The sequence below is a fragment of the Octopus bimaculoides genome, chromosome 28 (genome assembly GCF_046866305.1).
Source record: "Octopus bimaculoides isolate indiv1 chromosome 28, ASM4686630v1, whole genome shotgun sequence".
NCBI classification, from domain to species: Eukaryota; Metazoa; Mollusca; class Cephalopoda; order Octopoda; family Octopodidae; genus Octopus; species Octopus bimaculoides.
The window spans coordinates 5271229-5298728 of record NC_142955.1 but is presented as its reverse complement, the minus strand read 5'-3'; the positions used below and the strand labels follow the sequence as shown (position 1 = coordinate 5298728).

Here is a 27500-nt window from a genome sequence, read left to right as displayed (position 1 = left end):
TGTTAGTTCACAGTGAAGTCAGAAGGTATAGTTCACAAGGAATATTAATTGTTGGTTCGTAAAGAGATTTGTTAGTTTGTTACATTGTTTTTACTGTTCTCTGGTTATCTAATTAATTGTACATAACAAATTACATTACAACATCAGGCGACAAGGGTTTCAAAGCTCTCACAGGTTATTTAACAATTTGTTCATGATATACCTTGTTAAATAAACTGAAGACCTATCAGCTTCCATAGTACAATTGCAAAAGCAACAACAGGAGCAGCAACAGAAGTTGCAGAAGCGAAACACTTCATTACACGTTGCTCCAGTCCACTCAGCTGGCAAAAATCCTGTGATGGACCGGTGTTCCATCCTGGTGGGGAATATATACACCATGGAAGCCAAGAAACTGGCCCTTATGAGTCAATATGACTTGGGAAGGTAACTTTATCTTTTTTACTAACTACTTCTCTGCATTGAGAGGTCACAGCTCCAGTGCTACAGACGTGTGATTAGAATATTGCTGGAAAGAATCACAAGATGGATTTTTCAAGTTGAGTTAACTGACAGGAGAACCAGGAGTAGAACAAGAATGATATGGTTGGTTGATAGCAACTGTTGCAGTTGTCACATTTGGGAATTCAACTGGGAAGTCTAATGATGGCTGTTTTTGATAGAACCCCATGAAAGAGGGGCCTAAAGTCTGTACCTTGATGACCTTCCCAGGAACAGTGGGTGGAGATGGTTGGATGGAAACAGCAAATAGTTCATAACATAAACAAGAGGTGGATTGAAGAAGGGCATTGTCAAGTGTAAAAGAGATCTGAGAGGGCACAGAAAGTTTCTGTGATGATAAAAGGGTAAAGGGTAAAGACCCCCTTTAGTCATGAATGGCCATGCAATTGCACCTAGAAAGTTCCCCTTTGAGGCACAAGTCTAGGCAAGGCAGTTTATGGAAGATCAGAAGTCACCCATTCATACCAATCTCCCCTCTCCATGCCACCAATGTTATACAAAGGAAAGGCAAAGGGGCCAATACAGCTTGGCACCAGTGACATCATCACAACTCATTTCTACAGCTGAATGAACTGAAGCAATATGAAATAAAGTGTCTTGCTGAAGAACACAATACACAGCCTGGTCCAGAAATTGAACTCACTACATCATGATTGTGAGCCCAATGCTCTAACCATTAAGCCATGCACCTTCACTGTGAGGATAAAGAGGAGAGTTTATTAAACATTGACATGGAACTGTTAGGGAAGCTGCAAATTTTGTGAATGTGTTACCATAAGGCGTAAAAGGAATATTGGTTTCAAATTTGGCAGAAGGCCAGCAATTTCAGGGGAGAGAGTAAGTTGATTATATTGACCCCAGTGTTCAACTGGTATATATTTTATCAATCCTGAACAGATGAAAGGCAAAGTCTACTATATCAGTTCTTTGGCATAAAGTCTGTAGATGATACAGTGGTAGAATTGTTTGAGTGATATTTTCCAGTCTGGATTCTATGGAATCCTAGTCACTTGAGTGTCTGAGAAATTTTGGTAAATAGTAGAACAATAGTATGCAAATGCATTTTTGAGGAATATTTGTGTTAAATTTTATATCATGATGATGATGATGATGATGATGATCATCATCATCATCATCATCATCATCATCATCATCATCATCATCATCATCATCATCATCATCATCATCATCATCATTTAATGTCCACTTTTCATGTTGGTAGGGTGAGATGGTTTGACTGGAATTGGTAACCCAGAGAGCTGTACTTGGCTCCAGTCCGATTTGGCATGGTCTTTAACATCAACCACTCTGAGAGCGTAATGGGTGCTTTTTATGTGTCACCAGCATGGGTACCATTTACATGACACCAACAATGGTTATGACTACAATTTCACCAGTGCCATTTACACGACACTGGCAATGACCACGACTACAATTTCATTTGGTCTGACAAGTCTTTATACATACATAAATGGTGGCTTAACCGGCCAGAACTTCAAAGTCACTGTCAACAATATCTTTGTTTAAGAATAATTAATTTGGTGCTTTACAAAAGTATACAGTAACCTCTCAGATTAATGTAAAATTGTTATTACTATAATTGAACATCAAAACAAGCATTAACATATCGTGGTAAGAAACTTGCTTCCCAACCACATGGTTCAGGGATCAGTCCCACTGCATGGCACCTTGGGCAAGTATCTTCTACTATAGACACAGATCAACCAAAGCCATGTGAGTGGATCTGGTAGATAGAAACTGAAAGAAGCCCATCACATATTTATATGTGTATGCGTGTCTTTGTGTCAGTGTTTGTCCCCAACCACCCCTTGACAACCAGTGTTGGTGTGTTTACATCCTCATAATTTAGCATTTCAGCAAAAGTGACCAATAGAATAAGTACAAGGCTTAAAAAAAATAAGTACTGAGGTTGATTCATTTGACTAACAATTCTTCAAGGTGGTGCCCCAGCATGGCCACAGTCTAATGGCTGAAACAAGTAAAAGATACAAGATAAATAGTAGACAAGTGGTTCTCAACCATTCTTTATCTGTGGCCTGCTTTGATTACTACTTTATTCTGGTGGACCCCCATAGCCATTCAATGTTTAAAAACTAGTTTTATAGAAACTTCTTTCAAAATTCCTATCTTGTTTTTCACACATTAATATGAGTAGGTTGAACTATGTAAAATATTACAGAAAGACAGCTGTTCTTTGGAAATAAATACATTTAGACCAAAACTTTAGATGGATGCTTAAAATAACACTGTAGATCACCAATTTTCTATTTTGTTTGCATGGACCCCAAAAATCTTACATGGATCCACAGGGATCATATGGACTCCAGTTGAGAACAACTGTATGTAGACCACTGCATTCTTTAGTAATATTTGCATTAAATTTTAAATTGTAAGTTTATTATACATTCAAATTCTATTAAAAATAATGGCATCTATAGGTGTTAGGAAGACCCTAGCCAAGACAAAAAACATCTCCCCTTAGTTGAGAATTCATCTCGTATCTTTTATTTGTTTCAGTCATTTGATTGTGCCCATGTTGGAGCACCACCTTGAAGAAGTTTAGTTGAATGAATTGACCCCAGTACTTAATACTTAATTTTCTTTAAGTCTAGTACTTATGCTATTGGTCTCTTTTGCTGAACTGCTAGGTTACAGACATAAACACACCAACATCAGTTATCAAGCAGTGTGTGTGTGTTGGGGGACAAACACAACACACACATAGATGCACACACACACACACACACACAAAGATATATACATACATACATATATATATATATGTTGTAACGTAACTTGTTTCGTACCATAAATAAGATAACCAGACAACAGTAAAAACAATGTATCAAACTAACAAATCTCTTTATGAACCAACAATCAATATTCCTTGTGAATTAATCAAACCAACATCTTCTGACTTCACTGCGAACTAACACAAACTTCACTCGACTCCAAACTCTGAGCTTTTAAAATCACTCGGATTCTTACTATTTATACTTTACTCGGACCAGTTTATCTCTTGCAAGGGGGCATTGTACCTTTCATCACAGCATATCCCCTTCTGAGATTTCGACAACTGTGAGAAAGTGGAATTCTTTTATTTTTATGGTTTTTTTCTTTCCAGCACCTCTCCCACTTTTTTTTAATTGTTGTATCTTAATGGTGCTCTCAATTTATATATATTTGGAATGTACTGTTGATAGTAATTTGCTGGGCCAAGGAAAGCTTGTAATGTCGGTATATTTGTTGGAGGCGGCATATTCTTGACTGTGTCTGCCTTCAACGGGCCAGGGTATCTTCAATTCTTATCTATGATTTGACCTAGGTATTTGATTTTAGGCAAAAAAAATTCACACTTCTCTTCTCTGAGTGTGAAACCATAATCCTTAATTTCTTTAAAGACACACTTCACATGTTCGATATGTCCATTCTGCGATTCACTTTGGATTAACATATTATCAAGGTTGTTGTTGTTGGCACTCCGTCGCTTACGACGTCGAGGGTTCCAGTTGATCCGATCAATGGAACAGCCTGCTCGTGAAATTAACGTGCAAGTGGCTGAGCACTCCACAGACACGTGTACCCTTAACGTAGTTCAGCGTGAAACAGTGTGACAAGGCTGACCCTTTTGAATTACAGGTACAACAGAAACAGGAAGTAAGAGTGAGAGAAAGTTGTGGTGAAAGAGTACAGCAGGGTTCACCACCATCCCCTGCCGGAGCCTCGTGGAGCTTTAGGTGTTTTCGTTCAATAAACACTCACAACGCCCGGTCGGGGAATCGAAGCCGCGATCCTATGACCGCAAGTCTGTTGCCCTAACCACTGGGCCATTGCGCCTCCACATTATCAAGGTAAGGAATAGCAAATTGACAATCAGCCAGCATTGCATCCATCACCTATTGAAATATTGCAGGTGCTACCTTCAGTCCAAAAATGTTGTCTATTGTATATGTATAGACTTCTCTGTATGTTAACCATTAACAGCTTTCCGCATTTTTTATCTACTTTTATTTGTAGATATGTGTCGGACAGATCAAGTTTCAAAAATATATTTTCTCCATTTAGTTTTGTAAAAATATCTTCTGGGATCAGGAGTGGATAATGGTTCATTTTTAAACAGTCATTTAAACCGGTCGAAAAATTGGTACACAACCTAATTTTGTTATTTTTCTTTTTTATACATACAGTTGGAGCTGCCCATTTCGTGTAATCCACTTTTTCAATGATTCCGTTTTTTTTCCAATCTGTCCAACTCATCATCCGCTTGCTTTATTACTGCAAAAGGCACTTTCCTATTAAGCTTGAACACAGGTGTAACATTATCACCTAATTCAAAACTTGCTTCAGTCTTTGTGTATAGACCTAATTTGTCCAAGATTACTTGCAGAAACATTTTTTTAAATGTTCTCTTTAATTCTTCAGACAAATAATTTTTAGAGGGACAGCCATTTACATTTTTACAATAGAGATTGCTGGCAGGAGGGGTGTCCCATAAATCAAATAATTCTAACCTATTGGTCCGAAACAGATTGGGTGCATTTTTAATGACAAAGACTTTCGCTTTGCATGTTTTCCCTCAAAATGTGACATTAGTCCACATTACACCTATGAAATGTAATTTGTCACCTGTCACGCTATGAGCAGATTTCTCTGTTTTTCTCAACATAGGTTTCCCTATTTTCTTCCATGCGTCTATATTTATTATTGAAATATCACTTTCAGTATCCAATTGAAGCTTAATATGTATTTCATTTATTTTTATGTGTACGAATTTTCTTATTTGGGAGTCGATTTTCGTTTCTGCTGAGAGCACACTAGGATTTTTAATGATTGACCTTTGTTGTTTTGTTTTGCAGTGTGAACTCTTGTGACTAATTCTTTTGCATCTGTAATATTTTTGATTTTTAAATGGACAGTCTTTTCTGAAATGTATGCCCCCATAACATGAATTAGGACATGACACTCTTTTTTGGCTGTACTTTTCTAGTCAGTATATCTGTATTTTTGAGGAATCCTTTTCTTGAATTTTTTCTACATCGTGTTTCAGGTTTACCATTCTTTGGCATTCTTCTGCCATGGATTGTAAGGTTATATCTTGGATTGCCTGTTCCAATTTAGAAAGAATTCTTGCCCAAATTTCTGTATCTTTGCTTGTTGTAAGGCCTTGTACGAAAATAAGACATTTGAGCATCTCAGGTGTAAGTTTAAAACTTTCACACATCCTGTTCACTCTTCCTGCATACGTGATAAAATTATCACTCTCTTTTTTCATTATATTCTAACTCTCTATTCGAGGGTTAAATAGAGAAGTTTTAATCACTGAATATATTACACAGTAATTCTATTGTTTCTTTAAAACAAATTTCATTGGGTTTTTTGGGCAATATGAAATTACAGTAACGTTCATGCTCTAACAGAGCTAATTCTCACAATAACAGTCTCACTTTTTGTTCGTCCGACCATGATTTGCCTTCTTGCTTAAAAATCTCCTCATACCGTCTGTAGTACAATGCAAAATTTATACCCTCCTCTGGGTTATAACTGAATTCATTAATCAAGTTCGAAATGCCGTCTGGCAAAAACGAACTTAACTCAATTTTTGAACTTCTTTGAATATAGCTCCAATAATTGTTGTTGTTTTAATTGTTGCTGTAATAGTTGTTTCTGCAACTCCTGTTACTGCTCTTGTTGTTCATAAGCTCGGTGAGCAATGTGAAATGAAGCGATTTGCTCAAGAACACAGCTCGTAAGATTGTGAGTTCAATTCCTGGACCAGGCGACATGTGTTCTGAGCAAAACACTTCATTTCACGTTGCTGCAGTCTATTTGTGGAATTGCATGGCATAGTGATTAGGGTGTTGAACTCACAATCATAAGATTGTGGTTTCAATTCCTGGATGAGGCAATGCGTTGTATCCTTGAGCAAAACACTTCATTTCATGTTGCTTCAGTCCACTCAGCTGGTATAAAGGAGTAATCCTGTGATGGACTGGTATCCTGTCCAGGTGGGGAATATATATGCCATAGAAATCAGGAGATCAGCCCTTATGAATCAGAGAAGTAGTGGCTGGATCTGGATGACTAATACTAGAAAATTCAGCCATTTCGCAATTAGACTCCCACATTCATGCCAACCAATGATTAGGCCACATGTAAATTCATCAATATCTTTTTTCCCAATGGTTTCCATTGTTGCATTTTATCAAATCAAAGTTACACTTGATCTAAAAACATAATTAAATTCATCTAACTGCAAAGAAGAGTAAACACTAATATGCAAAGCAAAAAAAAATCAATTTGTGGCTAAAGCTTTCCATGGGTCACTATACACATGCACAAACACACACACACACACGCACACACACACATACATACACACACACAAATACACATATGTAAACACACACATACATATACACACACATACACTCACACAATCATCCTCGACCTATACATACAGGCATGGCTGTGTGGGAAGAGGATTACTTCCCAACCACATGGTTCCAGGTTCAGTCCCACTGTGTGACATCTTAGGCAAACATCCTCTATATAGCCCCAGGCTAAACAAACCTTGTGATGGATTTGGTTGATAGAAACTGAAAGAAACCCTTTATATATATTCTTTTATTCTTTTATTTGCTTCAATCATTTGACCGTGACTATACTGGAGCACCACCATGGACTAATTTCTATTTTTAAGCCTAGTACTTATTCTATCAGTCTTTTTTGTTGAACCACTAAATCATGGGAATGTAAACACACCAACACCATATGGTTGAGAAACAAGCTTCTTACCACACTATTATACCTGTGTATATATATATATATATATACATATATATATATATATATATATATATATATATATATATATATATATATATATATATATATATATATATATATATATATATATATATATATATATATATATATATATATATATATATATAAGTCAGTAAATAGTGGGGTTGTGTTTGACACCACATTTCCTGCTTAACACAAACTTTTAACCCTTTTTTTTAAACCTAACAAAACTCTCAACTCTCATGCATCCTTATTTTTCGTACCAGTTTATACATGAACTACTATTGAACTTCAAAAGCTCAAAGACAATATAATGTATGGGTATATTTATTTTTTTATATATTATTGTTTTATATATTATTTTCTTCATTTTGTACTTCTTTGTAAAAAAACATTTTCATTCTCCTCCTTCTTGATAATTTGCTTTTCGCAATGAAAACCGGTTAGAAGAAATCTTTATCAAAATATGCTTCCAGTTTAGCATTCTGGCTTTTTTTCATTTTCCTATATGTATATATATATATATATATATATATATATATATATATATATAAGCGTGAGGCATTACTACATAGTTAATGCCCTTTATATAAATTATATATATATATATATATATAAAATGTATGTATGTATGTATGTATGTATATATGTATGTATGCATGTATGTGCTTATGTATATGCGTATGTGCCTTTGTGTTTGTGTTTGTTTGATCCCACTGCTTGACCACTGGTGTCAGTTTAGTTATGTCCCTGCAACTTAGCAGCTTGGCAACAGAGACTGATTGAATAAGTACCAGGCTTAACAAATAAGTACTGAGGTCAAATTATTGAACTAAACTCTTCAAAGCAATGGCTTCAGTTCCATGACTGAAATAAGTAATAAATAAAAGATACACACACACACACACACACACACACACACACACGCACACACACACACACACTCACACGCACACACACGCACACACACGTACACACACACACACACACACACACACACACACACACATATATATATAACAAAAGAGGGGGTGATGTTTCCACGCAGGAAAAAATATAGGAAAATGTGTTGTTGAAAATACACCTAAATTTCAAAAACTCGTAAATGTTTAAAATACATTTATTTACATATATACCAAACTAGCTTCAACAATTAACATGTTCAAAACATATATATATATATATATATATATATATATATATATATATATATATATATATATTACACACACACACATACACACATACACACATATATACATATATGTAACTACACACAGGACGATGGCAAGACGATGAAAAAATTGCGGAGTTGAAATTGGAGCAGTTGAAGTTGCTGTTGGAGTGCCTCTTGGTAGACAACATTCTTCGTCCTTCCCTCGGGTGCACAGATAGAAAGACCATGGGGACAGCCAACGTGCAGTTGTGCGTGTGAGAATACTTGCACTGTCAGATTCAAACCAACCGCTTGCACTGATTGTCCCTGCGCCTTGTTGATTGTCATGGGAAAGCAGAGTCTGATGGGAAATTGCATCTGTTTAAACTTGTAGGTCATATCGGAGTGGGTAAGGGACATTGGAGTTATAAGTATGTCTTAGCCAGCGGCCGGTTCATTCAAGATTGTTGCCTACAGAACTCGGGAGCACAATCTTTTGATAATCATCCACATACCATTACACATTATTGGAGCATCTAAATTCCTTAGCAGCATGATTGGCGTGCCAACTTTCAGATGCAGTTCGTGAGCTGGTAGTTCTGTGGGTCCCCCCTTTTGTCAGATTTGTCATGGGCTGGCTGGTCTATCTCAGATACATGGGAAGCTGGATTGAATTTTTCATCAACACAGGGGAGCCAAAATAAATTTTTTCAATGTCCAAGGGAAGCCAAATTGCGAAAAAGGTTGAGAAATGCTGATCTATAACGATGGCTTTTATTTAGGTACATTGTAAAAGTAATTACAATGCTTAATATAAAGAAAAGCATGTTTTTTCAAGCAAATACAGTTAGAAAAAATATTTACCATTTCAGTCATCACTAAAAACAAAGCTCATCAATTTTTGAATGAAATAATAATTTTATTCTTTTATTCTAAGTTGTAAATTTTGCCCGAGAAATAAAGCAAATAATCACCAAATGCATTGTTAAAAATCTGCAACTCGATAGCAAATATTTCCAAATTGATTAGAAATGCATAAATTTAATAATAACAATGTTTTTGAGATTCCAGTTTGAATGACATGAGTGTTTTTGTTTCACTTTTAACGTAATACTTAAATAGTGGAGGAGATGTGATGTTGCTGTGGGCTGGAAGTATGCAAGAAGTTAAAATCTATTTTTGACTAAAACACAACCGGGACCCTAAGTAAGGCATGTGTAAAATTGAAATGAAATTGGTTGAGTAGTTCTGGAGTTTTAGGGATTCACACAGACACACACAGACATGCATTCTCAATTTTATATATATATATATATATATATATATATATATATATGTATGTATGTATGTATATATAGCAAGCCATTGCTACTCCAGACTGATGACGAGCAAAGGCTCAGAAACATGTCTCTAGATGCAGGCTTAGCTAAGTGGAGGTACTTGTCTCCCCCTTGTAAACATAAGGATACAGGAAATGTGTCAAGGCCAACAGGAAGTGGTGCTGCTTCCTAGAGCTAAATAGCAATAGTATTATTCCCTTCATGGGACTGTCACATTAAGTTGACAGCATACAACTACTTTATATTATAGGTGCAGGAGTGGCTGTGTGGTAAGTAGCTTGTTTACCAACCACATGGTTCCGGGTTCATTCCCACTGCGAGGCATCTTGGACAAGTGTCTTCTACTATAGCCTCGGGTCGACCAAAGCCATGTGAGTGGATTTGGTAGATGGAAACTGAAAGAAACCAATTGTATATTCTTTTATTCTTTTACTTGTTTCAATCATTTAACTGCGGCCATACTGGAGCACCTCTTTAAAGGGTTTTTAATTGAAGAAATCAGCCCCAGGTCTTATTCTTTGTAAGCCTAATACTTATTCCACCAGCTTTTTTGCCACACCACTAAATTACAGGTATGTAAACATACCAACGTCAGTTGTCAAGTGATGGTGGAGGGACAATCACAGACGCAAACACACAAATATATACATATATGTATGTGTATATATATATGTATATACATATGTGTATGTATATATATATATATATATATATATATATATATATATATATATATATATATATATATATATATATGTATATATGTATATATATATATATATATATATATATATATATATATATATATATATATATATATATATATATATATATATGGCTAAGATCAAGGTCTAATATCTACTCTTAACAGTTTTATATATTATATATATATATATATATATATATATATATATACATATAGGCACAGGAGTGGCTGTGTGGTAAGTAGCTTGCTTACCAACCACATGGTTCTGGGTTCAGTCCCACTGCGTGGCACCTTGGGCAAGTGTCTTCTACTATAGCCTCGGGCTGACCAAAGCCATGTGAGTGGATTTGGTAGATGGAAACTGAAAGAAGCTCATCGTATATATGTATATATATGTATGTGTGTATATGTTTGTGTGTCTGTATTTGTCTCCCCACCATCGCTTGACAACCGATAGTAGTGTGTTTACTTCCCCGTACCTAAGCAGTTCAACAAAAGAGACTGATTGAGTAAGTACTAGGCTTACAAAGAATAAGTCCTGGGGATGATTTGCTCAACTAAAGGTGGTGCTCCAGCATGGCTGCAGTCAAATGACTGAAACAAGTAAAAGAATAAAAGAAGAATATATATACATGTATAAGTGCAGCATGGCTGGGTGGTAAGAAGCTTGCTTCCCAACCACATGGTTCCAGGTTCAGTCCCACTACATGGCACCTTGGGCAAGTGTCTTCTGTATAGCCTTGGGCCAACCTAAGCCTTGTGAGTGGATTTGGTAGACGGAAAGTGAAAGAAGTCTGTCGTATATGTGTGTGTGTGTGTGTGTACGTGTGTGTGTGTGTATTTATGTATGTGTCTATGCTTGTACCCGCCACCATCACTTGACAACTGATGTTGGTGTGCTTACGTTCCCTTACCTTAGCGGTTCGGCAAAAGGATATTCCAAAACCAACCGTGTGAGTATTTAGCATCTAGGAGCTGGTCCAAAGCATGTATTATGCTGTATTGTATATTGTTAGATCGTTAGTATACTCTAGGGTGTCTGACAAGTTGTAAATCCCCTTCGTGTATTATATTCAAATGAATAACAGATGATGTATAATTGTCAGCTGACAATTATCCATCATCTGTTATTATTCATTTGATTATATATATATATATATATATATATATATATATATATAAGGAGTCATACCCAATGACTGGTGTAGCAGCACCATAGTAAACTGCTACAAAGGTAAAGGTGACGCTTTAGACACTAATAATTACAGAGGCATCAAGCTGTTAGATCAGGTTATGAAAGTTACGGAGAGGGTCATAGCCCAACTAATTAGGGAGCAAATCAATTTAGATGAGATGCAGTTTGGGTTCGTGCCAGGTAAAAGCACCACTGATGCCATATTTCTAGTGAGACAGCTGCAGGAGAAATATCTAGCCAAGGATAAACCTCTGTACCTGGCCTTCGTTGACATGGAGAAAGCCTTTGACAGGGTCCCCCGATCCCTTATCTGGTGGTCAATGAGGAAACTTGGGATAGAAGAATGGTTAGTGAGAGCTGTGCGAGCCATGTACAGAGATGCTGTCAGTAAGGTGAAGGTTGGAAATGAGTACAGTAATGAATTCCGGGTAGAGGTAGGGGTCCACCAAGGTTCCGTCCTCAGCCCCCTCCTATTTATCATAGTCCTCCAGGCGATCACAGAGGAATTCAAGACAGGTTGCCCCTGGGAGCTCCTCTATGCTGATGACCTTGCACTAATTGCGGAGTCACTATCAGAACTAGAGGAGAAGTTTAAGGTGTGGAAGCAAGGACTAGAATCGAAGGGCCTTAGAGTCAACCTAGCAAAAACCAAAATCCTAATAAGTAGGAAGGTAGATAAAACACAAACCCCTTCAGGTAGATGGCCCTGCTCAGTATGCAGTAAAGGAGTAGGTAGTAACTCTATAAGATGTACCCGGTGCAAGCTATGGACACATAAGAGGTGCAGCAATATCAAAGGCAGATTAACTACAAAGTTAGTCTTTGTATGTGGCAGATGTTCAGGTGCAATAAACACTGTGAACAAACAGGAAACAACTTCTATCTCATTCCAGGGAGAAAAACTAGAGGTAGTTGATAACTTCCGCTATCTGGGTGACCAAGTTAGTAGTGGGGGTGGGTGCGCTGAAAGTGTAACTGCTAGAATAAGAATAGCCTGGGCCAAGTTTAGAGAGCTCTTACCTCTGCTGACGACAAAAGGACTCTCACTCAGGGTAAAAGGCAGACTGTATGACGCATGTGTACGAACAGCCATGCTACATGGCAGTGAAACATGGGCTGTGACTGCTGAGGACATACGTAAGCTTGCAAGGAATGAAGCCAGTATGCTCCGCTGGATGTGTAATGTAAATGTGCATACCCATTAGAGTGTAAGTATCTTGAGAGAAAAGCTGAACATAAGAAGCGTCAGTAGTGGTGTGCAAGAGAGACGATTGCGCTGGTTTGGACATGTGGTGAGAATGAATGAGGATAGCTGCGTGAAAAAGTGCCACTCCCTAACAGTTGAGGGAACCCGTGGAAGAGGTAGGCCCAGGAAGACCTGGGCTGAGGTGGTGAGGCAAGACCTTCGAACATTGGGCCTCACCGAGGCGATGACTACTGACCGAGACCTTTGGAAATGTGCTGTGCGTGAGAAGACCCGGCAAGCCAAGTGAGATCGTTGCCAGTGCCCCTGGACTGGCTCTTGTGTGGGTGGCACATAAGATGTACCATCCTGAGCGTGACCGTTGCCAGTACCGCCTGACTGGCCTTGTAGGATTTTCGAGCGAGATCGTTGCCAGTGCCCCTGGACTGGCTCTTGTGCGGGTGGCACATAAAAGACACCATTTCGAGCTTGGCCGTTTTCGTGCGGGTGACACGTAAAAGCACCCACTACACTCTCTGAGAGGTTGGCGTTAGGAAGGGCATCCAGCTGTAGAAATTCTGCCAAATTAGATTGGAGCCTGGTGTAGCCATCCGGTTGCACCAGTCCTCAGTCAAATCGTCCAACCCATGCTAGCATGGAAAGCGGACGTTAAACGATGATGATGATGATGATGATGATGATGATGATGATGATGATGATGATATATATATATATATATATATACATATATATATACATATATATATATGTGTGTGTGTGTGTCAAACATAAATTAAAAACAGAACACAAAGGATATCGCGGTACACGTGTTTCGAGCTTTATAAATAATCTGTTATTACATCAGTATAGGTATATTATTGATATAAAAGATGGTGTAAAGTTCTCTTTTGCCGCAAATATTGTCAGTCCAACCTTTTATCTTTTCTTTCTATTTTATACATGCTAGTTAAATATAAACTCAATCCAATCTATTTAACATTCATTCTATGCTGAATAGTGGTACAGTTTGGGAAGATTTTTGAAATGCAACGAACCTTTATATAAATATACCTTTTCAATAGGCGCAGGAGTGGCTGTGTGGTAAGTAGCTTGCTTACCAACCACATGGTTCCAGATTCAGTCCCACTGCGTGGCATCTTGCGCAAGTGTCTTCTACTATAGCCTCGGGCCGACCAAAGCCTTGTGAGTGGATTTGGTAGACGGAAACTGAAAGAAGCCCGCCGTATATATGTATATATATATGTATTTGTATGTGTTTGTGTGTCTGTGTTTGTCCCCCCAACATCGCTTGACAACCGATGTTGGTGTGTTTACGTCCCCCGTAACTTAATGGTTCGGCAAAAGAGACTGATAGAATAAGTACTAGGCTTCCAAAGAATAAGTCCTGGGGTCAATTGCTTGACTAAAGGTGGTGCTCCAGCATGGCCACAGTCAAAAGACTGAAACAAGTAAAGGAGTAAAGGGATGCGATAAACCTATTATAATGGGTAATACTACGTGTACTTTTTCTTTTGTGATGTAATTTTTGGACTAACAGTGTTTGCAGCTGAGGAGAGCTTTACACCATCTTTTATATCAATAATATACCTTTGCAAAGACCTGTTGGTGCAAGTGAAATCGAAATCGTAATTGAACCATATTCGATGATTGGCACCTGTACCAGTGGAGCACTAACAGCACCGTCCAAGCATGATCATTGCCAGAGCAGCTGTCTGGCTTCCATGCCAGTGGCATGTAAATAGCACCATTGGAGAGTGATCGTTACAAGCGTCGCCTTACTGGCACTTGTGCCAGTGGCACGTTAGAAAACATTCGAGCAAGGTCGTTGCCAGTGCCGCTGGACTGGCTCCTGTGCAGGTGGCACGTAAAAAACACCATTTTGAGCGTGGCCGTTGCCAGTACCGCCTGACTGGCCCTCATACCAGTGGCATGTTAAAGCACTCACTACACTCTCAGAGTGGTTGGCGTTAGGAAGGGCATCCAGCTGTAGAAACTCTACCAGATCAGATTGGAGCCTGGTGCAGCTATCCGGTTCACCAGTCCTCAGTCAAATTGTCCAACCCATGCTAGCATGGAAAGCAGGCGTTAAACGATGATGATGATGATGAATAACAACAACAACAACAACAACAACAATAATAATAATAATAATTAATAATAATAATAATAATAATAATAATAATAATAATAATAATAATGATAATAACATCGAAAAATACCTTAGGAATGAGAACCCAGATTCAAAATTTCCCCAAGACACCTCATGAAGGCTGGTGGATATATCAGCCAAAACGTGTTAACAACAAACAAGATGAGGACAAATATCCATCAAATGTAAATAATGTAAAGAATGTAAATAATGTACATAATTCCTCATATCTTAAATATAGAACAGTTTCTAATGAAAACCTGAAAATAAATGGAAAACAGAAAAACCTTACTCTAATGTATTTTATCAAAAGTGAAGATAATCTTTGCACTCAAAGCAGTCAGTACTTCCACCCCAACCCACTTCACACTAGCTTTAAGTTCCATCTTGTCCTGTCCCATCACACAGCTTGAAGACATACTTGACCTACTATTAACTAAAATGTTAATAGCTGCTAACTAATTATTATAGCTGCAAATATCTCAAGGATATTATTTCACTACTTACAGGCAGAAACCTGCTACTGGTAGCCATGTAATCCATTAGAAATATCTTCAGGAAATTGTTTCATTGCATCATCATCATCATCATCATCATCATCATCATCAGGGTCATAACTGTTGTAACCATTGTCGTTGTCGTCATCTTCATCATCATTGTCATCATCACCGCCGTCATCATTATCATCGTCGGTTCTAGGTAATTTGACTTCTGGTAATTTCACTCCCAGTATTTTGGCTTTAGTAATTGACCCCTGGTAATTTGACTGCTGGTCAATTTTATTCTTGGTAATTTCACTCCTAATACTAGTAAAAATAAGTAAATAAAACTTTGAAGTTCATCATTGTTGCTGTTGTTGTTGATGATAATGATGATGATGATGATAATTTACAGAGTAATTTAGTTCATTGAAAGTATCTTTACAATCATCTATTTGGGTGTTTTATTTAAAGAGTTTACAGGTTTACTTGTGAACCATCCCTGCCTCATTCGTTACTGTTGTGGAAGGATTCTGACCACCACCATATGATTAAAAGTGGACTGTCACATTTTCTATAAATAAAGAATTGTCAAGTTATCAGGAGTTGATTGGCAAGCAATTCACTGTGAGCCATGTAACCTCATGTAACAGTAAGCTTTGTGCGTTCGTGTAAATACTTTGTCAAATTGTTTATCAAACTTACAAAGATATAAAAGTTACTTAAAAAGGAAATACACATACACCATACTTCACGTTTTTAACTGTATCCATGGAAGGAAGAAACTTGTGGATGACATGAATTGCATATATGCAGTACAGAAACAAAATGCTGATAGATCTAAGAATGACTGGAAATGCAAAGTTAAGTCCAGTAAAGCTCAAGTCCACACCATGATACACGATGAAGATTATACCATAATTAAGCACATTGGTGAACATCATACTTCATGTGGCTTGAAACACAATGTTCACAAAACCTTAGTGGACCTAAAGGCACAAACTTCCCAGGAATCTTCTCATTCGTTAAGTGCAAATACTTGAAGAAAGCTTGATGAAAATGAACTGGCTCACATGCCTTCCTCTTTGTGTGTAAGTCACGATATAAGGAACTGGCATCAAGCAAAAGTAAGTGCCCTCCTCCAATCCCTCAGAGTCAATTTGGTTATGAGAAACCTGATGAATACAAGTTCCTTGATAGTGGCGAACTTTTCTTACAGTTTGATCGAGGTGAAACTGATGTAGACAGATTACTTGTGTTTGCAACTGATAAAGGGATTGATGACTTAGTGAATGTAAAACACTGGGCAAGGTGGTGGAACTTTTAAGTGCTTCCCAACTATATCTTATCAGTTGTACACACTTCATATTCAAGTGGGTTCATTTAGTGTTCTATGATTGTTTGCATTACTTCCAAACAAAAGCCAAGAAACTTACACCTGCTTTTTTAATAAGCTAAATAAATTATATCAAGGACTGAGCCCTGAAAATGTTATGATGGATTTTGAAAAAACTCACTTTAATAGCATTTTATCTGTGTTTCCTAGGGCTTCCATCTCATATTGTCTTTTTCATCTATCTCAAAATGTGTACAGAAAAGTATGTGAATTTGGCTTTAAGGAAAGATACTATCATAATAATGAGTTTAGCATTAAAATCAGATGCTTTTCAGCGCTGGTAATTCTTCCTCTCGATGATGTGATTGACGGATTTGAAGTACTTGTAGATGACGACGAACCTGTGTCCTACTTTGAATTATCATACATAGGGTGTGTGTGAGGAATTAGACAATGAAGAACTTCTCCTTTGTTTCCCACTAATAGTTGGAATGTCTGCTTTAGAACAGAATCAGATATGCCTCACACTAATAACCATTTGGAGGGATATCACAATGCACTACAAAGTTCTTCAACTTGCACACATTCGAATATATGAAAATTAATTACTGCATTAATTAACACTTGGCACAACTGAGACAGGTTGAATTTGATCAAGGTGAGATATATAATGATAGAAATAAATGGATGTAGATAATTATTCAGTGATATAGTCCTGAAAATAAGATGGATTTTTTAGGAGCAACAGCTCATAACCTTCATCATTATTGAAGCTTTTAGTAATATTTTTATGTTTTACTGTATTTTTTTCTTTATCTTTATTCAACGTTTTATTTCTTTCAAATATCGGGAGTGAAATTGACTGGCAGTCAAATTACCAGGGGTCAAATTACTGGGGTCAAAATACCAGGAGGGAAATTACCATGAATCAAATTACCGGTCACCATCATCGTCGTCATCATCATCATCATCATCATCATCATCATCATCATCATCATCATCATCATCGTCATCATCATCATCATCATCGTCGTCGTCATCATCACCATCATCATCATCATCATCATCATCACCATCATCATCATCATCATCATCATCATCATCGTCGTCGTCGTCATCATCATCATCATCATCATCACCATCATCATCATCATCATCATCATCATCGTCATCATCGTCATCATCGTCGTCGTCGTCATCATCATCATCATCATCATCACCATCATCATCATCATCATCATCATCATCGTCATCATCGTCATCATCGTCGTCGTCGTCATCATCATCATCATCATCATCACCATCATCATCATCATCATCATCATCATCGTCATCATCGTCATCATCGTCGTCGTCGTCATCATCATCATCATCATCATCATCATCATCATCATCATCATCACCACCACCATCATTAATTATTAGGGTTGTCAATGTCGTCATCATCATTATCATCATTACCACCATCACCATCATCATTAGGGTCATTGTCATTGATGTCACTGTCGTCGTCATCACCACTGCCACCACCGCCACCACCGCCACCACCACCACCACTCAGAATGTAAAGATGAGCAAAATGCCACTAAGCATTTTGCCCAGCATGCTAACTTCTGCCAGCTCGCTGCCTTAAATAATAATAATAATAATAATAATAATAATAATAATAATGATGGTTTCAAATTTTGGCTCAAGGCCAGCAAGTTTGGGGGATGGGTTAAATCAATTCCATTGATCCCCAGTGCTCAAATGGTACTTATTTTATCAGCCTCAAAATGATGAAAGGTAAAGTTGACCTCAGCAGAATTTGAACTCAGGACATAAAGACAGACAGAATACTGCTAAGCATTTTGCCTGATGTGCTAATGATTCGGGCAGTTCACATCCTAAATTATTATCATTATTATATTTCTACAGCAATGAAACCAGATAAATCCAATAATGTAAAAGTGATGTTTCAAATCAGTTCAAAGATGTTTCTAATCTTGTTTGTTTTGGTAATGAAGTTTTTCAGGAGGGTGTTCAAAGCATTTTCATTGCCCCACAAAATTTTAAGGGGTGTGATTTCACTTTTTGCATCTCCTGTTCCTGAACCTACGAGTGAAACAATATCCCCAAAATATTTATAATGAATTACATGGTTACCAGCAGCAGGTAAAACAACAACATTTAAATATTTGTAGTTGTATTAATTAGCAGCCATTAACATTTTAGTTAATAGTAGATTAAGTATGTATTTTAGCTATATAATAGAACAGGACAAGATAGGGAATAGAATAAGTGTAGGGTGGGCTGGAAGTACTGACTGCAGCTAAACTGCTTCAAGTGCAAAGATTATCTTCTTTTTTCATAAAATATGTCAGTGTAAGATTTATCTGTTTTCCATTTTTATTTTCAGGTTTTCATCAAGAAATACAAAAACTTGATTAACTGAATCTGTGAAGCAACATCGTCATCTTAATTGTTATTGTTGCTATCATCATCATCATCATCATTATGAGAAGACTCAGATACCCTGCCCCAGGGACAGATATGCTATGACAATGACTTTACTTGAAACAAATGATGTTGTGTGTGGTAAGAAGCTTGTTTACCAATTACATGGTTCCAGGGAGGGGGTAGGCCAATTACACTGACCCCCAGGTGCTCAACTAGTACTTCATTTTATTGACCCTGAAAAGATGACAATCAACATCGACCCCAGCAGAATTTCAAATCAGAACATAAAGATGGATGAAATAGTAACAATTATGATAATAATAATGATTTCAAATTTTGGCACAAAGCTAATTATAATTAGCAACATCGCAATTATTGTTGTCACTATCATTATCATTATCATCATCATCCTTGTTGTTGTTGTCATCGTCATCATTATTGTTGCCATTGTCATCATCGTCATTGATGTCATCATTGTTGTCATCTTCATCATCATCATCATCGTCATTATGAGAAGATTCAGATGCCCCACCCCAGGGACAGATATACTATGACAATGACTTGACTTGACTTGAAACAAATTATGTGTGGGTGGTAAGAAGGTTGGTTCCCAATCACATGGTTCCAGGTTCTGTCCCACTCCATGGCACCTTCAATGTCTTCTAAGATAGCCTCGAGCCAATCAAAACCTTGTGAGTGGATTGGTAGATTTGTTATATATATATGTGTGTGTGTGTGTGTGTGTGTGTGTGTGTGTGTGTGTGTGTGTATACATATATTTATATGTGTGTGTCTTTGTGTCTCCGTTTGTTCCCCTACCATTGCTTGACAACTGATGTTGGAATGTTTACATTTCCATAACTTAGTTGTTCAGCAAAAAAAGAGACTGATAGAATAAGTACTAGGCTTAAAAGAATAAGTCCTGGGGTTGATTTCGACTAAAAAACCCTTTAAGGTGGTGCTCCAGCATGGCTGCAGTCAAATGACTGAAACAGGTAAAAGAATGAAAGAATGTGTGTGTGTGTGTGTGTGTGTGTGTGTGTCTGTCTGTCTGTCTGTCTGTCTGTCTGTCTGTGTTTGTTCCCCACCACCACTTAACAACTGGTGTTGTGCTTATGTTCCTGTAACTTAGCAGTTCAGCAAAAAAGACAGATAGAATAAGTAGCAGCCTTAAAAAAAAAGAATAAGTACTGAGGTTGATTCATCCAACTAAAAATTCTTCAAAGCAACGCTCCAGCTTGGCCACAGTCTAATGCCTGAAACAAGTGAAAAGACAAAGGATAAAACATAAACAAACTGATTTTATGTGACTTTACGTTTGTACTACTAATGAACTAAAACTAATTGTAACATATCATTAAGTAACTAATTCTATAGTGTCTAATTAATAATTTGTGTGTATTTATGTGAGTTACACAACTAATTCCGATTATATATATGAATGTATTTTGTACTACTAGCTAATTATAGTTAAGTGAATAATTAAGTAATGTGCGTGTGTGTATTTTTATGCTTGTATTTGTCCCCCACCAGTGCTTGACAACCAGTTTTCATTTGGTTACATACCTTGTGACTGAGTGATTTGACAAAAAGAAACTGATAGAATAAATACCAAGATTTTAAAAAAGCTCTGGTGTCAGTTTGCTTAAGTAAAGTCCTCAAGGCAGTGCCCCAGCATGGCCACAGTCCGCTGACTAAACCAAGTGAAAGATATCTGAAGAATATTGTTCCACAATGCATTAACTACATGTGTATATATTATTTACAAGTAACTATTATAACTAACAGAAACTAAAAGAAATTGTGTTATTGTGTGTGTGTAAACATATTTCACAAGGTCACTATTTTAAAAGCATTTTCTACTACAAACTATTATAGCCACCAATCTCTGAAAGCTATCGTGTTACTAACCAGCTACATGAATGCATAAACATCTTTCTGTTGATATGTCGCTAGTATTTTAATACTTTTGTACTAGGCATGGCCGTATGTTAAAAAGCTTGCTTCTCAATCATATGGTTCTGGGATCAGTCTAACTGCATGACACCTGGGGAAAGTGTCCTCTACTATAGCTTCAGGCCGAACAAAGCCTTGTGAGTGGCTGTAGTAGACAAAAACTGAAAAAAGTCTGTTATATGCATACATACGTACATACATACATACATACATACATACATACATATATATATATATATATATATATATATATATATATATATATATATATATATAAACAATATATGAGTATATGCATATATATGTACATGTATGTATATATGTTAATCTACATGTACATATAGATACATGACGTGGCAAAAGAACAAGGACAAAATGGTAAACAAGGTGCAACAAACAAGCAGGCCACATAGAAACATCCCCTTCATCAGCTGCCACCATTAAAACTCTGGCGTTTCGAAGAATTAAGGCAGTACGCATCGTTAAAATGGTTCTTCCCACGAACACAAATTAAATTGTTCTCGTGGAGGGTAGTGGCGGACGGAAAACAAGACAGGAAAACGAAATGGTGAAATAAACAAACAAAAAGGCTGTACAGCCAGACGTGAAGTGTGTATGTCTTGAACATATATATATATATATATATATATATATATATATAATTGAAAAAATTTGGTGTCAACTTGAAGGAGTATGGTTGGACATTTATTTTCAATCACTACAATTGTTTCTATACAAATTTACAATCACCACACCACAACATAAATACATAGGAGCTGCCAAAAACCAATTCAAGATCTGTTATCGCAACCATATTTCTTCATTCTGAAAGATAAGCTAGTGACACACAGCATCACTAGTGGACCTAATATGGAGATTAAAAAAAGGAAAAATAAAATACGAAATAGAACGGTCAATAATAAAAAATGTACACCCATATAATATATTATCTGGCAAATGTGACTTGTGTCTTGAAGAAGCCTTGTGCATTCTGTGAAATAACACAAACTTGATAATCAAGCATACTGAGAAAATCCCAAGCTGTTTGCACCATGTCAAATTTGCATTTTCCAGATACCACACAGTAGAATAATAATAATAATAATTCAGTGAACTCTCTCCTTCTCACTTTCTCCCCATCCATGTGTGTATGTCTGGTTGTATTTCTATATGTACGTATGCGTGCCTGTCCACATGTTTAGTATGCATGAATGTATGTAGCTACGTATACACACACACACACACACATGCATCTGTGTATGTACATGCGTGCATGTGTATATCATCATCATCATCATCATCATCGTTTAACGTCCGCTTTCCATGCTAGCATGGGTTGGACGATTTGACTGAGGACTGGTGAAACCGGATGGCAACACCAGGCTCCAGTCTGATTTGGCAGAGTTTCTACAGCTGGATGCCCTTCCTAACGCCAACCACTCAGAGAGTGTAGTGGGTGCTTTTACGTGTCACCCGCACGAAAACGGCCACGCTCGAAATGGTGTCTTTTATGTGCCACCCGCACAAGCCAGTCCAGGGGCACTGGCAAGTACATATATTTGTATATGTGTATATATGTGAGTGCCATACATTTCCATATGTGTGTGTGTGTGGATGTGTCTGAGCATTAGTATATATATATATATATATATGGATGTGTATGTGAACGACCATATATGTGTCCAACCGTACTCCTTCCTGTTGATTCCAAATTTTTTCAGTTATCTATTCACACACTACAGAAGCCCAAACGCAAACCTGGATAGCACAGGGTGAAGTCTGAAGGCAGATTAGCTTTATACTGTACTCTGCTACATTCTTAACAGAATATACCATAACCATAAGGCAGCAAGCTGCCAGAAACGTTAGCACACCGGGTGAACTGCTTAGTGGTATTTCGTCTGTCTTTACGTTCTGAGTTCAAATTACGCCAAGGTAGACTTTGCCTTTCATTCTTTTGGGGTCAATAAATTAAGCATCAGTTGTGTACTGGGGTCAATCTAATTGACTGGCCCCCTCCCCCAAAATTTCAGGCCTTGTGCCTAGAGTAGAAAAGAATATACCATACCTATATATATATATCTATATCTATATATATATATATATATATATATATATATATATATATGTATGTATGTATGTGTGTGTGTGTGTATATCATCATCATCATTTAACATCTATTGTCCATGCTGGCATGGGTTAGATGGTTTGATTGGAAGTGGTAAACCGGAGAGCTGCACTAGGTTCCAATCTGATTTGGCATGGTTTCTACAGCTGGACGCCCTTCCTAATTTCAACCACTCTGAGACTGTAATGGGTGCTTCTTATGTGCCACCAGCACAGGTGCCATATACATGACACCAACAACGGACATGACTGCAATTTCACAGGCACCATTTACACAACACTGGCAATGGCCAGGCTCAACAAGTCTTCTCAAGTACTTCATGTCACCAAAGGTCTCTGTCACTTGTTATCACTTCCATGAGGCCTGATGGATAAAAAGCTCCTTAAGTTTTTAGTCTTATTAATTTCTGTCAATTTTATTATTATTTTTTAAGGGTCTTTGTTTTTGAAATGTTGTGCCAAGTGATTATTGTTCAACATGGATCTCTTCTCACCGGATGAGCTAGCTTAATATCTACCTTAATTTAAAGATTGTTTATAATAATGCAGACTAGTAAATAATTGGCTTATAAAATATAATAAAATGGATTATCTCTTCATGCTTTAAGTTGTAAGACAACTGTTGTGATAGAATTTCCAATGGTTAAATAAATTTTATCATACTATGTTTCTCTTGTTATTCATGTGTGTGTGTGTGTGTGTGTGTGTGTGTGTGCAATGGAAGTGGGATGGTGAACATTCAATGCTGAAAAGAAAAATCAAACAGGGTTTCAACTCTGTGTGAGTATGTGTGTGTGTGTGTGTGTGTGTGTGTGTGTTTGTGTGTGTATGCGTGTGTGTGTACAAGGGAAGTATGTGAATGTTTGTGTGTATGAACCAGCATTCTTTCAGTAACAAATGATGATCTATGTCACATCTCAAAAGACAACTGCTAGATAACATTGACAAGTGTATTAATTTGATTTACCATCTACTTTCTATCTGTTTTGTTAAAAATAATTATTATAATCACATACACCTACACAAACATATACAAACTCATTAGAGAAAATAATTATTGCCTGAATGTATCAAGAATATAAAACGACTGCAGTTGAAAAGTATATTATAAATTTGGTAATAAAAGTATTGAACTAAAAACTTGGTTTTGTACTTTATTTATATATAAAATACTTCAATTAACCATAATTTCTGACGGCATGGGGCCAGCTAGTAGTTAATAATCCTTACTACTAAAGGCACAAGGCCTGAAATTTGGGGGAGAGTGGACTAATTGATTACATCGACCCCAGTATTTCACTGGTACTTAATTTACCAACCCCAAAATGATGAAAGACAAAGTCAACTGTGGCAGAATTTGAACTCAGAACATAGTGATGGGTGAAAAATTGCTCAGCATTTTGGCCAGCATGTAATAGTTAATAATACAAAATATAATGAAATACTGATTACATAAATATATCACATTCAAAACAATATAATATCGTTCAGACACAGCGACAACATTATCTTTTATCTTTTATCTTTTATTTGTTTCAGTCATTAGAAAGTGGCCATGCTGGAGCACCACTTTGAAGAATTTTAGTCAAATGAATCGACCCCCAATACTTATTTTTATCTTCTTTTTCTTGAAACCCACTATTTATTCTGTTAGTCTCTTTGCCATACTGTTAAGTTATGGGGATGTAAACACACCAACACCAGTTGTCAAGTGGTGGTGGTGATGGTGGACAAGCACTGACACACACACACACACACACACACACACACACACACACACACACACACACACACATACACACACACACACACACACACACACACACACACACACAAACATTCACATACCTCTTTTTTACATTCACACATATACTCACAGAGAGTTGAAACCTTCCCACTACCAGTTTGCTATCACTCCTTCATTTATCACCCTTTCTCATTCATATGTTGTGACGGAGAAAAACACAAGAGTATTATTATAGTAGATTATAGCTCCTAATATTTCTTTACATTGAGGCAGCAAGCTGTCAGAATCATTTGCATGCCAGTCAAAATGCTTACCAGCATTTCATCCGTCGTTATGTTCTGCATTCAAATTTCACTGTAGTTGTCTTTGCCTTTCATCCTTTCAGGGTCAATAGAATAAGTACCAGTTGAATACTGGGATCGATGCAATTGACTTACCTCCTCCCTGAAATTGTTAGCCTTGTGCCAAAATTTGGGATCAATATATCCTTACATATATAGTCAGTCGTTTGCCTGTATTTTGTACAACTATTATCCCTATGGATATCTGGAAGATTTTGAGTTGCTATGAAACTATGAATGTGTTAACACATTACTTCTTGCCTAACATATATTATTTTAAGAGTGGGACCATGGATTTGATATGCAAACAGTTCACTACCCTCAAAAAAAAAGAAACAAAAAAAACCCCACATACACGCACACAAAATCAATTTTCTTTTAAAATATTGTTTAGTAAATCAATGATGAGAGATTGTTTAGAATGTGTAGCTTCAGTAGTTTCTGAGAATCAGCAGTGCAGATTACTTGACCTACTGGCAAATGCAGACAAATCTCCCTCAAATCACATCCTACAGTCTTAAAATAGAAACACATTGCATAAAGGTTTCAAATTTTGACACAAGGCCAGGGATTTTAAGGGTGAGGGTAAACTGGTTATATTGACCCTCACTGCTCAACAAGTACTTCTTTTACCAACTGGTACATACTTTACTAACTGGTATTTATTTTACCAACTGATTCTTATTTTACCATCTGATACTTATTTTACCAAGTGATTCTTATTCTACCAACTGATATTATTTTACAAACTGGTTCTTATGTTCCCAATGCCAAAAGGATGACAAGCAAAGTCAACTTTGGTGGAATTTGAACCCAGAACATAGAGAACCAGAAGAAATACTGCTTTGTCTGACTCACTAATGATTCTAACAACATGCTGCCTTTGAAAACACAAAAGAAGGCAGTGAATTAGCAGAGTCATCAGTGAGTTGGATAAGCTGCTTCATGGTAGTCACTCTGACTCCCAGCATTTTGAGTTCAAATCCTGCTGAAGTCAACGTTATTTTTCATCCTTTCAGGGTTGATGAAAAAGTACCAATCCAAGGGTTGTTGGGATTGTTAGAGAGTTGAGTGAAATGCTTTGAGGAATCTGTTCCAGCTCCTTGTGTTTTGACAATAATACTTGCAATGACACTAGTCCCAAGTTGTATTGAACCGAGCTGGTGACCTTTCCCTTGGATAAACATGGATGGTGTGGAGAAGGGAAACATACATGCTTGGATCTCTGCCAATATCACTCAAACTATCTTAGCCAGACCTGCATATACATTTGCAGTTGTACAGTCAACAGTGATTGATGGAGGCCCTACAATGTTGTCCTCGATGAAAGTATGACTAAAAAGGAAAAAAAATTAAATAGACACAGAAATGGCTGCATAATTAGAAGTTTGCTTCCAACCCACATGGCTCCATGTTCAACCACACTGTGTGGAACCTTGAATGGAGTCTTCTACTATAGCTTCAGACTGACCAAAGCTTTGTGAGTGGATTTGTAGATGGAAACTGAAAGAAGGCCGTCAGATATATATATATATATATATATATATATATATTTATATTTATATTTATATATATATATATATATATATGTATATATATATTTGCTGAGACCCCCTTTGGTCATGACTGACCTTGGGGTTGCACCTAGAAAGTTACCCTTCCAGGCACATGTCTGGGCAAGGTTGTTTATGGAAGACCAGCAGTCGCCCATGCATACCGGCTTCCCCTCACCATGCCACCAGTGTTATCCAAGGGAAAGGCAAAGGTCGATACAGCTTGGCACCTGTGACGTCGCAACTCATTTCTACAGCTGAGTGAACTGGAGCAACGTGAAATAAAGTGTCTTGCTCAAGAACACAACATACAGCCCGGAATGGGATTCGAACTCACAACCTCAAGATCATAAGCTCGACGCTCTAACCACTGAGCCATGCGCCTTCACATATATATATATCATCATCATCATCATCATCGTTTAACGTCCGCTTTCCATGCT

The 27500-nt window shown here is 37.1% G+C and overlaps 1 long non-coding RNA gene across 1 annotated transcript in view; it reads left to right on the top strand.

The window, feature by feature from the left end:
- Positions 1 to 27500, top strand: part of LOC149130497 (uncharacterized) — a 106518-nt gene that overhangs the window by 49436 nt on the left and 29582 nt on the right. The gene's annotated exons all lie outside the window — the stretch shown is intronic.